General features: G+C 49.8%; 1 protein-coding gene across 3 annotated transcripts in view; it reads right to left on the reverse strand.

Annotated features, from left to right (window-relative positions):
• The window catches only part of LOC125958381 (uncharacterized), a 33402-nt gene that overhangs the window by 9239 nt on the left and 7694 nt on the right, over positions 1-16469 (reverse strand). The window lies entirely within an intron of this gene.

A 16469-nucleotide genomic window follows, 5' to 3' on the forward strand; every position in this document is an offset into this window, starting at 1 on the left:
AGTCCGACACAGGCGAGAACAAGCACCAGCCCCACTTCCACCCAAGGGAGGACCGTCCGGGCAGCAGCCAGTCAGAGAGAAACACGTTGTCTAACAACATACGAGGGTGTGTGCTTCTGTTACTGCCGCTGGTGATGTGCTGCTGGTGTAGTGGTTTAAGTAAGAGTTGCTTTTTTGCTCTCGTGCGCTGCCTGGCCATGTTGCACATCGATTCCATTCCGTTCCTTCCCGTGTATGTGATGCTTTCAATCAATCGACACAACGGCTTGCCGATAGAGTAGCTAGCAGCCAGCCAGTCAGCCATCAGCAGCCGGTCGCATTCCATCAATTCTTGGTGCTGCTTAAAAACCGAAACAGATCAACCCCAGCTCGCATAGCGAGCGAAACGGCACCGAGCAAAGGGAAGTCCAAAAAAAAGCCCGGATATCGAACACATCCACATCCATGTGTATCGGGTGCGACGGTTCGTTCCTTCCACTTGAGCAGAGTGCAGACCGTCGTTCGAGAAATGGTGGTCATACGGGCAATATCATGGCGAATACGCGAAGCCGAGCAGCGGCGGCATGGTGCGAAGCCTTGAGCCGGTACAGGAGCAGCAGTAATAAGAGAAATTTGTTATCGAAACAAGCTCCCAAGTTTCACCGTACCGTGACTGCGAATCGGAAGGGGGCACGGTCTCGCCGCAGCTGCTGCTGACCGGAGGTCAGAAAAGCAAAGTAATTGGATACAACTAGCTATCCATCTTTCGATAGAAGGAGCAGCAGCTTCACCGACCAAACGGCCAGCACTGAATCGATGAACGAACGATGCAACGTTCCTCGCCGAGAGCTGTCTATGGCAGCAACCAGGTACTAGGAGCCTTGTTGATTAGACTTCGAAGGGCCTGGGGACAATAGGTCCCCCCCGCAGCACACGTAACACGTCGCCCGCAGCTGCAGCGAAGAATGATTGACAGTAATCAGGCACCCGTTTAGGATTCGGCGTTCGAAACGAAGGAAGGTTGATAACGTTGGTTACGTCGTTGTGCAGGCATAAAAGCTCATCTCCGCAAAGGAAGCGCGCCTTGATGCTCCAATGGCCCTCAGAATGATGAACAACTCAGGGTGCTTAACTGGCAGGAAAAATGGTTTTCAATTGAAAACTTTCCTATCGGCTCCCGATCCGGCCGCGACGCTGCTTCTCACCACTCACCGCTTCGGACGATCACCGAAAACCACGAAAAAGTATTAATTTGCTGCCGGCCATCCCGCTGGACCGGCTAAGGCAAGACGCTAACCGCTGGGTGCGGTGATGGTTTTGTTGGTAAAAGTTTCCTTCGTTTTCAGTCCGTGTCCGTCCGTGGATCGACCCGTGGTCCGCGAACCGCGGTTAAGTATGCGAACCGTGGCCAACCGTAGCCAACCTAGAGATAGAGAGACAGCGAGAGACAGAGAGGGAGAGACTCCAGGCTGCCCAGAGGCCCTTCCTCCTTTGCAGTCTTTCAATTTGAAAATCGATTATCTGCCGGTGCAGGAGCGTGAAAACCGGGGAATTGATTTTCTTGCTGTTGCCCCACCCGCTGCCTCTTTTTCCCGCAGATAGGGAGCAAGAGACACAACCCGACGGTATCGTTCGATCTTATCATCAGCAGCATCATCATCATCAGCATCAGCAGCAGCAGCACTACCACCACCACCACCATCACCATCGCATTGTCATCATCTTCTTGCTCCTGGTGCTGGTGGCATCTTCGGTATATGTCGGTGGTGAGCGAAGCGAAGATCGCGGCACGGCACGCGGATCGGGAAACGACGAAAAGCGTTTAGCATATCGCGTTACGGTCCAATCGTAAATTCGTAACGAACGTTGGCCACCGTTGTTCGTACGGTCTCGTGGCCACTTGGGACGGTCCTTGTCTGCGTAACAGCGGTGGGTCAGTTCGATTTTGCGGATGGTTGGAGGATTGGAGGACCGATTTTCCAATAACTGTCACCGAGACCGTGGCACTTCGTCGCCGGAGTTCCAACATCGTCGTAGCGGGGGTTCACGCTTATTCTGCGCGATGGCGCAACGACAACGGTGAACCGCAAACCGCGGTGCGGCCCCGGTGGAGGCGCTCGGTGCAGGAAAATGTGTAATTGTTTTTCGCTCCGCCAAGAGTATTGTGAACAATGCCTGATGCTGCTGCTGCTGCTGCTGCTGTCCGGAACTCACGCTTCACGATTCGATGCCATTTCCATTTTATGGACATTGTTGTTTGATTAAGAGCGCCGTCAGGCTTGGTGGAGTGCCCGTGTGTGTGGTTGATGTAGAGAGGAAAGAGTAGTAGGACACACACACACACTCGCACACACAGTTGCTGGTTAGCGGGCGGTGGTGTCGCTATATGCTGTGAGTCATTAGTCAACTCGACAGGCAACGGTAGAGCGTACCGTTTCGCAAATTACTCGACGCGCGCGGAGTGCTGCCTATGGATGTGCCAACGAACACCTTCGTGCCTAGGAAGACAGGAAGCTGTATTGCGCCATCGTCTTGCCAGCCAAAAGCGATGCCAGCCAGGCCAGGAACGTGGCTAGACTGTGTGTACATTTCACGTCGTCCACCTCAGAATGGACGTCGGCTCATATTGCGGTGATGCGATTAGGTTGATTGAATGTGTCTTCAACAGGGTGCCGTACGTGTGCTGCCCCGTGTACGTGTGCGCTCTTTGAGAAACGTGTTTTTATGAATTTGTGTGTCACGCATAAATGTCACGAGAGGCGGTCTCGCTTTTTTGATGAGCGACGTAAGATGTTTTATGAAGCTGACAAGCATTTCCCACCAGCACATGTCGTCATGGTTGCGGCCGTGACCGCTTTGTAAACCCATTTGTTGGAGAAGTGAATGGTCTCAGTAAACGATGCCAGGATTCTCCCAAAACCGCACTGTGGTAGAGCCAAATTCTTGCCAATGTTACCCTGTATGTTGCATGGGCAAGCCACTTATATAAGCAACAAGTTTATCATTTTTCGACAAATTTTATTTTTATCATTGAAATTCTGACAAAACAAATCATCGGCTTTTTGGACCTTTTCAACGATTAGAAGAAACTGAATCACTAACTATGTTGAAAATCGCAGCAATCGAGAACGGCTGAACTGATTCCGCAACTTTCTGTATCAAAGCAATCAAAGTAGTCGATGTGACAGCCAAAGCTTAAGTTCTTGGAATGAAAGAATGTGTGCTCATTACTTCCTCTGTGTGGTCGAACATTAAATGAAAGCTGAATAAAGGGAAAAGTGAACTAAGTTCCCCTTAAAGGTCCACCACAAGAGCCATTTAAACCATTCCTATTAGAAATACCAAGAATCAATCATGCTTCTAGAAACGCCAGCGAGCTCTCAGTAGTCGTACAAGGGTAGGCTAGGATTACCACCTTATCTTTTGTGTAACCCTACGTTCCCAGTAACAGATCGGGGGAGAATGCTATGAGTTCGAGAAAGAAAGGAAATTTCGTCCGTTTGTTCGTTTGGCGATTTTTTCCTTTTTTAACTTCAAGCATCGCAATGGCCCATGGTTTGCAATAATTGTGTTGCTTTCACACGAGAATCTCGTTTAATCACGACATCGTAACCCTTGATAAGGACGCGCGTTTCCAAAGGAACATGGGCCAAGTTTCCGAATCTTTTGAAGTCTCAAAGAGGATTTAGTGTAAGTTATGAGGGGTAACCACTTGGCAAATTGAGATTGTCATTTCTTCTTCTCCGATGTCTAATTAATAGTTTTGGCAAAATGACCTTTCCTGGTTAGTGTAGTGTTAATAGGTGGCTATGTCCGGTTCGAATTGCATTAATTTTCCCCTTAAAGCTACTGCCCCGGAGGCAGACCCTAGGCAAGAGTAATTCCTATTGCGTTTCCGCCGAATCGATTAGCTGTCTGGCCTCTAGCGTAGCTAAGTTGACTGCCATCCCAAAACCGCCATCACGCTAAGGACCCCGAAGCATTAACCTACGAAGATGAAGATGCTCCACACGCGTCAGCGCGACTTCCCGCAGCCCCCGCTGTACTTCGGGTGAGCGTCTTGGGTGTCGTTTTAATTAGGATAATTTCGTTTTCCCTAAAGTTAAGTGGCAAAGTTTAATCTGCAGCGTAAGGTTTAAAGATGGTGGCTGGTTGGCCCAGGCAGCCAACTGGTTGGTGTCTGGGACAGGCAGGCGGCCGGCGTCCTTTTACCATTTCAGGATGGTTAAGCAATGGGAGTCTCGGTGGTGTTTGGATTTCGAGCGATGACATTGCTCGAGCTTACGTGGTTTTGTGCGCGATTCTGAATGGTTGGTTGTGGTTAGTGCTGACGTGTCAGGGGTGTCACTTGTTTCGTGGCTTGAGATGATCGGTACCCGGGATTATCCGAAGAGTGTGCGGCATAAGTTGAATGAAATTTATCGTCTACACAAAGTACAGTACAACGTGCTTGTTGATATAACGCAATGTTATGATACCCTTTGGTTATGTCTGAATTACTTACTTACTTATGGTCGTTTGGTTTAACTTTGCTGGGATGATTGCTTTCTGTACTGAACACAACATCCTGGAATGTGTTGCATCCCTGATGAACTTCTAGGAAGCCAGGTGTCTTTGCAGGGTTGCAACCCTCTTACGGAATAAGCACGAGAATGCATAAAGACGATTATTGCCGCCTCTGCGCGCACTGTGGGGGTTTATCTGTTATTGCCAGCCATCCAAGAGCCTGGTATTAGCTCGACTTGCACACCTGCCAGTGAGCATCGCCGGTCCCTTCCTAATCACACAAAGCTTGATTGACAATATCTCCATTTGCCTTTTGGCATGGGTGGGTATGTATGTTGGGGCCTGGCCTTAGCCGAGTTCTCGTGTTTCATTTAACCAATAACGTAGTGCCACCTCAATGGAGTGTTCGTTCGTTCGTCTCTCTGTTATCTTTCGTTGATTTAGATCCCCTTCTCTCTCTCTCTCGCTCTCTTTTCCTCTCCACTAGCGGACTCTCGGCACTGGCTTACACATCACGTCGGATGAATTCCGAGAAAGAGCCCGGCAGATCGATTAAACACCATTCGAGCCTGTGTGTCGTGTGTCAAGCGCGTCAAGTGCGAGCGAAAATGGCCGCAAAGAGATCCAACAGCTCCAAGTGGTTGGCTGCGAGTGCTCTTAACACGCCAATCATTGGTGCGTGCGAGTGTTCAATTGACGGCTTAGTGCTGGCAGCGATGCCTGGAGTGAATGTACCCCAAGCCGGCCTTCTTTACTTCCCCACCACCCTGGGTCACGACCTCGGCGGACTGGAGCACTGTTTTGATGCGTGTGGCCACACCGGAGTGTACTACTTCGTGTATTTCCAAACGGTACTTCTGGTTCCTCTGTGTGTGTGTGTGTGTGTGTGTGCACGCTACGTACGCTTTCTATGATAACGCGGGCGACAGTGTCCTTGGACACTTCGAAAGCGTACGTACACGTGGGGCACATGCGATGCTGGTGAGCATTCGAATTGGAAAAAAAATGGCTTCGTCGCAGCTGCAGCGCTACGAAGGCAAGTGGTCGGCAATTATTCTTCCGAGTACACGATCCGAGCGTAATTGAATACGGGAAGGCCGCAGCACGTGCCACGTGTATCTCATGGCTGCCATGTTCTTCAAAGAAGTAGACTCCTTGACACACACACACACACATACCACATGACACCACCACAGGATAGGTAAACAGGGATCGTTGCCATTGAGAAATGGTGGGGAATTCCTGGACTGGCTGTACTTGTGCACTTGCCGGTACACGTGGGACTAGCATCTTGGCATCTTGGATACTCGGCCGAAGGTTTCCTGCTGATGCTGCGTTTTTACTCAACGTCGATGTAGCCCCCCCACGAGAGGAGCTATGAGTTGAGCTGAGGATACATCTACTAACAGGTTTCAGCGCTTTTTGTGTGGCCAGTGTCCATACGGTGTTGAAGGGTTCATAGATCTTCAGGGTTTTTGGGCGACAGTGAAGAACAGCTTCGTCATACTCGAACGCTCGAATTCAATCCCTTACAGAAGCCATTTTGGGCGGTTTTTGTTTTTGTGCGCCTCATTAAACCACCCATTTTGGAATGTATGGGAGGATGTGTGTGAGGATGATCCCGGTAGATCATCTTTCCCGTTCGGTTCAGATCTTTCGATTCGCTTGACGGCAATATGACGGAAAAAGGGAATCGTCCCAAAACCCCCCACTCTCTCCGGGGTGACTTTCTGTTTCGAAATCACCTAAATCCAGGGGACACTTTTTTTTTGCGAATCCATCGACTCGATGGCGCGGACAGCGTTTTCCCTTATCTTTCCACATCGTGGTCGAGATTTTAGGAAAAGGAGGACTTGGTTTGGTCGTCAAAAACATAGTAGACGATGGATATGCGCTGAGGGTACCCACGCGGGAATTTTTACCTCACGAATTGACCGAAAAGGTTCGCGTGGTATTTAATGAAACGATACTAAGGGTTCCGCTCGCTCGGGAAGAATGTGCAAATCCTTTGTAAGCGATACATTAGCTTTCCCGCTTCCAGGTCTCGAATTATTGGAGGTAATTATTGTACTTTCTTCCCAACAAGCTTCCCCGGGGATGGTGTAATTGATTCAAATAACTTCTAGGATATCCTTTTAGAAAAAGAAAGAGTGTGTGTGAGTGTGTGTGTTTTATTCTTTGGGATTATCAAGCAAATTGATGCTCTTCTTCGTTTGCAGGTTTTACCACGAACTCACCGCAATCTCACTCGCCAGGAGTCGTGATGCTCTCTAGCTTGTCCAGCTCGTGCTGTGCTTGCGAATCAGCACGTTCGTCCGGTTCCAGAGTAGCGGGGAGGAGGAAGTGGTCCCACAAACAAGCAACTCCATGTCGCCGAGGGTTTCGTAATCTTTTACCAGTGTTGGGCACGTCCGTGTACACCGAGAAGTAGCACTCGAGCAATTGCGAGACCCCCCGGAGCGCTGTGCTCAAAAGGGGGTTTCCAGGAAATTCTAACGCCAGTCAGGCCGGGCCGCTGCTGAAGGTCTGATTGAAACCAACGGTTCCGATCCGATAGCGAAATGGTGGCGTTTGTGGATGGTTAGTTTGGTCTGGTCAGTCCGGCACGTCGAATGCGGTAATGTGGTTTGAGGCGCCCGCTTTGCTCCAGAATTGTGAACCAAGAATTCCATTCACGCGGCCGAAACTCGACCGACATGTTCATATCGTTATCGTGAACCCAAGTTTCACCAGAAAGACCAACTTCTAGCTGTCTCGAGCATCCTACTAGCGGCAGCGGCAGTACCTTCTAACACTTCAACCGGCAGTTTGTATCCCACATCAAGTGATGCAGGGCCGGCAGCCAGATAAGCGGATTTCAATATAAAACAGTCCATTTGCCTATAGACTCATAACGCGACCCCTGTAATAACTGGGAACTATTGCAATTAAAATGTCGAATATTCGTCAAAGTAGCGCATCATCGGACGGGAATTTTGATCGGCCTTGAGCGTAACGTTGAAGTTACATCGTGATGGTTAGACATCACGATCCATCGGTTAAATTGCCGTTCCATACCAAAGGGCGGACTGTGGCACTGCTGCTGCTGCTGCTGCTGCCATTCTCGCGCACTAAACGTGCGGCAATCAAACTGAACTCGAGCAAAACTGAACTGAAGAGCAGCTCAGCTCACGCCCAGCTCGCGCCTCCCTGGCGAAGATTATTAAATACTTCATAATCCAAGTTAAATGAAAAAAGTTGGTCCCATTGGACGCGCCGGGCGCCGGGCCTTGGTGGAAGGGTACCGGCGTGGGGTGTACCCTCGGTGGCAGAACGATGGATGGTTTTTTGACACACGATAAGAAGGCGCTTCACGCGGCAACCCCCGGGGTGGAATCGGTTTTGATTGGTGATGGTGGCTGCTGGCACACCGTAACGGAGTGTAACGGTGTGCCAAAGTGTTGATGGCCGTCTTTTGCTTTCGTTCTTCTTCCGTTTTGCTGGTTGGAATGTTCGAGCTATGTGCGGCTCTGCCATTCTGGCCTTCTTCGGTCGCACCGGCATCAGACAAACCAAAATTGAGACGGTGGCGCCTGTGCGTAAAGAATGTCGGAACCAGAATGTCGGCCGGACTGACGATGAAATGAGTGAGCGACGTTGACGAGAGACGCAGGTCGCTGGAAGGGGATTGTATGATTGGATTCATTATTGATCTCATTCTCGTCTCACGAAGAGAGTGTCCGTCCGCTGGTGCGCCGTTTCGTCCGATCGTCCCTATCTGTCCAGCTGTCATCCAGCCCCGAAGGCCCGCGGCAATCAAAAGTTTGTCAGTTTGTCCTAGTAGCTGTTTGAGGGTGCGCTAGTCAAGGAAGGCGCTCGGTTCGTTCGGTTATCGATTCGGTGTGATAATTGCCTTAGCCCATTGGGCCGGCCTTGAAGTGGCAGGGGCTGTAGTGTCCGGTGACTACCGATCGACCGACCGACCGACCGACTGGTTCCTTCCGGATGGTTCCGTGATAATTAGCGATTGGTCCTCGATAAGAGACGATGGCGATGGTCCGGAGCTGGAGCTCGCGGAACTTCCGAATAATTGCTGACTAATTTTGCGTCCTCACGACTCGTCTTCGGACACGGATTGTTTGCTCTCGTTCTCACACTCTTTCTCTCTCTTTCTTTTGTGCTACCCTTTTCCTAGGTGCCCCAGAATGTGGTCCGAAAAGATATGACCAGACCACTACCATCACGGCATCAGCTGAATGTGTCCAGATATCATGTGAGATGGCTCGGGAATGAAATGTGAAGCTGAAGAATGAACGCTGGCCACGGCAAACAGTGCGGTTATCATGACCCTCCGGTGCTCCCGGAACATTACTTAACATTGATTTTTCACCCACCGAAACGCAACCAACCGGAATACAAGCACCGCCCCCCCCCCACCCCAGGAGTGGCTGGTATCTAGATCCCTGGGATCCGAACCGGTTGCCGGTTCGACCCGGGGATGCTGGTTACCTTTGGTCTACCACGCGACCACGAGACCACGAGACCCGTATCACCTTCAGAAGCAGAGCTTCAAACTAAAGCCAAGGAGAAACTCGAGAGAAAGAGAGAGAGAGATAGAAAGAGAGCGAGAAAGAGGGTCCGACAGGTCGGTCGTCCGGACGGACGGATTATAGAACCCAAAACCACCCGGCTCCTCTCCTCCGGTCTACACACATTCACACCCCGGGAACGGGTGAAAAAGAAGCTTCAAATCCTTTCACTTCCATAGGGACGTCTACAAACACAAACACAGAGCTGCAGCTTCGTGCCCGTGGCCCGTTGGTCCCAAGAGCTCAGCTAGCTGCCACCCGCTCCTGAGCTGATCCTAGATGATCCCGGTTGCTGCGGGGATTTGGAAACGGGAAACTGGCGGAAGGCAAAGCGCGCTAGTCACGGATCGTCGCACCTCACACTCACCTCGCCGCTAGTAGACTCGAGTGGTAATCCTCCCGGGGGCGCGAGTTCTTTCCCGGGACCACCAGGCAGGCGGCAATGGAGCACGGGGGATGGGCTGGTTAGGTGCAGGTTACAGGTGGCAAGTGACCGTGCATAAAACTGAAGCTAATGTTTGGCAATGTTTTCAATTATGCTTCGTCGCTTTGCGTCGCTGGCTCAAGAAAGCTTCACATTTGCATTCTAGTCTCGTCCATCGTATCCATCCGATCCGGTCCTTGTATGGGTTCGAGAGATCCAGCCCTTTTCCACCCCCTCCAAAAACAAAAAACGGTTTACCAAAAAAATAGCGGTTGTGCTGATGGTGGTGGACGAGTGGCACGTTCTTATAGTGTGTGTTGTCCGGAACCCAAACCGAACAACGGCCGCATCCATCCCTCGTGCTCTCGATCACACGAAGTGTCACATTTCCGTAGCACTTTTGGGTACCCCTTCCCCCTGTCTCTGCTTCTCAGGGGAGGGTTCACATTTTCTCGCTATCGCAGCTCACCGACAGGGCGCCTCAGGCAGACAACACTCTCTGCTGAGTCAGGAGATCGATTTCCTCTTTGGCGATCATGTCACGTTCCATCAATCAAGACAGGGATGGCGTTACTCCTCCTTCGAACCGGTTCAAGGCCAAAACCGGTCGGTCGAAAGTCAATGTCCCCGGACATCGGAGCTGCACACACACACACACACACACACACACACACACAGACAAGATACGTTGGCCTTTGGTACCCTTTTAATTGGATCGATTATTGGATCAACTCGTGCCAGAAGCTGTAATTAGTGTTCCATGGAAGAACATGGAGCGTAGAAGAGGGCACTGATATCCAGCTAGATAATCTCAAATGGAGCACATCTCTGAGAGGTAGAAGTCAGTGAAAAGCGATTAACACGAACAGATGAATCCTGATTTCATGCCTTCGCACCTCAACCTAGTGTTGTGATGCCTGTGATGCTCCGGTGTCTATTCGGTGTTTTTGCAGAAGGAAGCAATGGATGGAAAGTTTCCTATGGAACCGCTCCCCCGGTTTCTACCCCCCACTCTCTCCCTTCTCCAGGATCTCCAGCATCCGGTGTAAACAGCCGAAGCAGCAGTTGCAGGGCTTCATTCCCACTTTTGCGCTTGTAGATTAGTTGCAGTCGAGTGGCAGCAAGGTTAACGAATGTAACGCAAAACATCAGCAAACGGCAGCAACAGCAAAAGAAGAAACAAAACAGCGTTGTTGAACACAACAAAACAAACCCCGCACAGAGGAAGCAAAGCGACGGCGGCGGCGGTGGCGAGACGCATGAATCCCTGCAAGCCCCCCCTCCCTATACCCTGTGTTGGTGCTGCTGTGTGGGATTGTGTTTGTTGGGCGCCGCCAACTGTTTATGCGGCAAATGAAACGTTGTTAACAAGTTCATTGAAGGCCCCATCCCACCCCATCCCATCCCATCCCATCCCATCCTTCCTTCCTCCCTTCCGGAAGCCGTCAGAACGCCAATTGTGCTAATCATCTCGTGAGTTGTTTTTCATTTGACTGTTCGTTTGTTTGTTTGTTCAAGGGTTTGGTGCTCCGCACAGTACGCCTTGGAATACGGCGCTTGCTGGGATTCCTGTTTGCTCGGTGTGGAAAATGGAAAATAATGCCCATGTTGGGTCCCTCACTCGCACTGCCAGTCCTCGCACACGGAGTCGTTAAGCCGTTTGTTTCAAGCAGAAAAATGTACACCAGGAGAGGAGCATGGTGGTCCCTTTGTACGGGTCCGTCAATCATTCACCTTCGGCTTCAGCCAGGCAGCCAGTATCAATGAACATTGTCTCACCAAGTAATAGCGAGGCGCTCACGATGCACTCCATTTGGAGCCGTAAATCAAACTGCGAAGTGCGCGCGAGGAGGAGAAGGACTGACTGTCCATCACTTCAGTAGGCGCTCGAAACGGGGAATAAAAATGACAAACAATCGTAATGGTCGCCTCATGGACTGGATTATGGACTGCATGGCGCATTCCCGCACATCTCCCGGTTGATTGAACTGCAGCTGCAAGCCTTCATCTAGTAGGTCTCGGGTGCGCGTTGTTGGTTGTGGTTTTTATGTGGTGGTGTTCCACTTGCGTTAGCTCACCAAGGAATCAATTAGTTTTCACCGCGGGCCATCGCGACAATCATTCTTCGTTTCTGTGGCATTTTCTTTGGAAAGAAACCGAGGAGAAAAAAACGGGAAAACCCAGGTAGGCAACGGAAGGAACGAGAACGACGAACGGCTGGTGACTGGCCGGACAGTTGGTCTTCGTTATTGTCGTCGTCGTCGTCGTGTTTTCTTGGCGTTGGACACAGCAGTCGTCGTTGGTGTTGGCGAAGATGCTTAAAGCAAAACCCACCCCACCATCGTCGACGGGGGTTAATGAAATGAAATTCAATTAAAGTCAATCGAACTCATTGCACTCACAACTACGACTCATCACCATCACCATCAGCATCGTCAACATCATCATCATCATCATCATCATCATCTGCACGAGCCGATGGGGACGAACAAAGTGCTATCGTCGGGGCTGGAAAGCTGAAAAAGCAAATTGAAATCTGATTTCCGTCTCCTCATCGTCCGGAGTAGCGTTGCAGTTTGCTTCCATTCCCCGCTCCCTGCATCACGAGTAACAGCAGCAGCAGCAGCAGCAGGAGCAGCATTCCAACCTGATTGTGACCGAATCAAATCAGTGAGAGTAAACATGTGCATTGTGTTCCGAGTGTACCGGGAGGGGGCTTCACCATGCGCGTGGAGGGGAGGTGGAGGATGGGTGCACCAGTTATCGTGTTCGCTACGGTTCCTCCCCCCCCCCCCCCCCATATCATGGCTCGCAGCTCGAATTGCTACGGAATTGATGGAGAAAGCTGAAACCTTCATCTTCTCCTTGCCTCAGGAGCAGAGAGGAAAAGCTATCCATCCACTTCAACGGGGCGAATCGAATTGCAGTGTTCAGTGGCGTGACCGGTTCCCTTTGGATCCTTAATTGGATCCACCGATCCGCACCACCACCGGGTGCTTTGTCTGCTCATGTGTGTGTGTGTGCTCGGCTGTTCGCGATCCGATCGAACGTGATGCGTCGTCGTCGTCGCCGTCGTGAACGTTTAATATGAGCCGGCGTAAATGGCGATTGTTTCATTGTCCGCTGCTCCAGGGATATCTGGGGTTACTGAACCATGGACGTGGTCCACCAGAAGACGCATTTATGGGCAAACACTTATGTACGCATTGGGTATGTTATCACACGATGGCGTGGCGCGTTGGTTTTAGGGCTAATCGTTCGCACGAAAAGTGGTTTCAAGTATTCCGGTTTCGGTTTTGGGGTTTTTTAAAGGTTGCTGGCCACGGTAGTTGCTTTTGTGGGCAATTCAGTAATTCAGCTTAGAGAAACTTTACGTTACGGTTAGAAATTCGCTGAAAAGAGCGGTCAAAATGATCATAAACGTTCTCACCTTGGTGGTTCGTTGATGTGTGTTTGAGAGTTGCAAAATAAAGTTGCTATCGTGGTCGTGCATCGAAAATAAAGTTTCGCCAAATGACAACCACTGAAAGCTTCTTTACAGTGAAAGCTGCTATCGTATGAGGCCCGGTGTAATCGATAGGAACGGTATGTAAAGGAAAGCGATGGAAGAACATGACATTCCCACAATCTACGGGAGTCCTCTTTGGAGCAGCAACTGAACGGCGTCGTAAAAGAGGGGTCACCAGACGAAAGGATGCTTTTGTGGACATGGATCCATTCCCAAGAGGTAAGGCCCACGAGTGTCTCTCAATCCCTTTTCTCTGTCATGTCCATGTTGTACCACATCTTATCACAGGCCAGACCACCTGCGCCAGCTGGTGCTGCTGGTAGCTCGCTGCTAGAACGTCAGCTTGCCTTGCAACGTGGAATTGGGTTTTGCGATTGCCCAGTGTGCTTGCAAGAGTGTTCCGCGGACTGAAATTGCTGTACCATGGCCACGAGAAGCATGGCATATAGCGGCCGTGGAGTCGGTTGGCCCAAATCCAAAACAGGAACACGGCCTGCACAGGAACGAACGAACGGGCAGATATCGAAGTGCTGTGCCGAATGTGGATAATCATGTATGGTGAACCCGGGACAGCATAATCAATTTCGGCTTTCGGTCGAACAGCCAGCCAGCTAGCTTATCGTGAACCGTATCCGTACCGTATCGAGCGGTGGATACTTATGCTCAAAAGGCGAAGACCCATCGGACCGGTGCGGGCAGAGTAGGAAGCAGTGAAGGGCCTGTCCGTGGTACGAGGACGCGCGGATGAACGAATTGGAAAGCTATTGTGCACACACATACACCGAATCGAGCCAACCAGCCAGCGGTTGGTCCTTGAAAGGGGGGGAGTTTCTTGTTGTACCGCTTGTGCTTGAGTTACCGGGAGAGGGTAGCCGCTGAAGGACGCATCGTAGTGCAAGCGAAAACTACGAACCAACCGCGAACGTCTCGGAAACGTGAAAAGATCGGACGAGCGAGAAAGGAACGTCACGTTTCTTCGACATGCCCCCGGGGGGGAAGGGCTTGCATAAGTAGTACCCTTCTCATGTACTCTTGATCTTCAAGAAACTTGATACAGAGCCCCTTCCCACGCCTCGCCTCGGACGCCATGGCCAAGTACGACTTTTGTATCAGTTCAAGAGATCCTCTCGTATGTCCATCGTCCTTATGTGACTCGAGTCACGGATCGGATCGATGTCGTGGATGTTTCTTATACTGCTGCTGCTACTGCTGCTGGTGATGTTGCTACACCCCGAATCCCGAAGAGACCGTAGTGCATATGCTAATGAGGGTGAAACGAACAGACTGCACGGTTTGATATTCAATATCTGCCCTTTAGTTTGTAATCAGTAGACCATACAGAGCAGACGCAGAGAATGCAGAGAGTTCGATAGGCACTCAAACACAGGAAATGATCGAACGGCACCAGGATCGAAATCGTAATGTGGCAATAGATTACCGATTCTGCAGAAAAATTATTACTTGGAAAGCGTCATTAACGATCAATGCCATAAATCAATGCCAAACCGTTTAGATGAAAGCCTTGTTTGGCTGCACACAGACATCATCACCACCACAACACCCATAGTGTGTAATGGCTGGAATCGAAATTATGGGATTGTTTTCTCTTCCTCTCTCTCTTCCTGTTGGTGTGCAAGTGCATCTGCTGATGCATAGTTTGGCATCGTTCGGCTTGGCTTGGGGATGCTTCGAGGCTGCTTCTGCTGCTGCATAATTACGAAGCTATTCATATGGAAAATGGAAAACGGAAGCAGAGCACACATGTACACTCACATACACTCAAAACTTTATCAATTTTTCATACTTTCCAAAGGGGCCAACGGTTCCTTCGCGTGTTCCCGCGATATGCACTTAACGGGCAAATGGGCCAAGCATTCTCCACAACCGGGGAAGAACCGCTGGCAGCCGGTTGAAGCCAGGGTTGAATTTTCCAATATGTGTGGCAAACTTTGGCATCCCTGGCGGGCCGTGAGCGCAACTGCACCAGAACAGAACAGAACGAACGAACGAACGAACGAACTTTGCCAAGAGTTGCCGACCAGATTGCAGCCGACCGGCTTCGGGTGGAGCTTTGCATGTTGTTCCGCGAAAAGCCGCTTGGGCGTGCATAATGCATTATCCGCTTTTGGGTGGGGGAAGGCCTCTAGCTGGCTCCCCGGGATGGTACTTAACACACACATACACACACGTTTCGAAACGCACCATTACAGCGATGAAAGAGGAAGATTAGTGGTTGCAATGGTAAGGGAAGAGTTTGAGCGCAGCGTGGATATAAATATGAAACTGTCCGTCGATGAAGCGGCCGTGGCTCTTTTATTGCTCAAGGTTTGAGACCGAGGTTTGGTTTTTTTGCCCTTTGATTGTGGTTGGAAGCTATAAAAAAAAACCAAAACGAGCTACAAAGTACCATGCGCCTCCATCAGATTCATCGTAAGTCGGCCACGTGTTGATTGGTGGTCATTCAGGCCAGAATCCGTTTACCGGCTGCCCATCGCGATGGAGGGCGATGAGCAGGTGTCCATCTTAAATGCTTTTACCACTGTTTAAATACCTGAGTTCCTTTAGCCGGTGGGGTTGCGCCTTTCGCGTGATCATGATCATGCAGGGCCGAAGTATGCAGCGAGCCCTATGATTACACTTTTCATCGGAGAAGATAAAAGGAATGACTTTTTACACTCATACTTTTTAGTGCAATGCTACATATGTAGATGTAATTTATGTTTTTTAAGGTCCATTACAGGCTATCCAGTTGAATTGTTCGGATGAATTAATATGTGTTGCGCAGTGTATTGGCACTGTTTTATTCGATAAGAAATAATCAGTAGTTTCATATCAAATAGAGTACTGACGAACTCGGTTTTGCTACGAATTCTTCTTTCCTTCCAGAACGGATCAGCGTTGGATGTTAGAGATGTTGAAATGCTCATCAGTTTCAAATGAACAGTACTTCGTTTTTTGAGGCTGAATTTACTTGTCCATGATCGTGTTCAATTGCTCCCAGTAATGTATAAATTTACATAGCGGCAACACAACGCTTTTGGAGTAATTTCAAATAGTGAATCCGAATGATAATAAGGCTGTTCATAGAATATTGCGCCGCTTAAAGCCATTCTTTGAAGCTCCAATCAGTTCGATCTGTATGGTTTGAGTTTTTACTCAAGTGCTACATTGCATCTAGAGAACATTTTAAGCATTTTCTTCATGTTTTAATATTACTTATGCACGTAAAATGCTTCGGATAAGATTATCTTGTGTGCATTTCCAACTAAAATTATCTTTACTTTTAAATAATTCGTCCAGCTTGATTAATTTCCCATGAAATAAACTGTTCAGCTGGATGGTGATGTGGTGCAGATAACGGTCCAGCTATCATTAGCATCAACGAAGTCAGCGAATGGCAAAAAAGGGCATGTCAGCATCACCGATCCAGTTCGAATTCGAAGCGAGCTGCCCAAGGAAAACTCTTCTTCATAGTTTTATGGAG

Source organism: Anopheles darlingi, chromosome 3 (assembly GCF_943734745.1).
Source record: "Anopheles darlingi chromosome 3, idAnoDarlMG_H_01, whole genome shotgun sequence".
NCBI classification, from domain to species: Eukaryota; Metazoa; Arthropoda; class Insecta; order Diptera; family Culicidae; genus Anopheles; species Anopheles darlingi.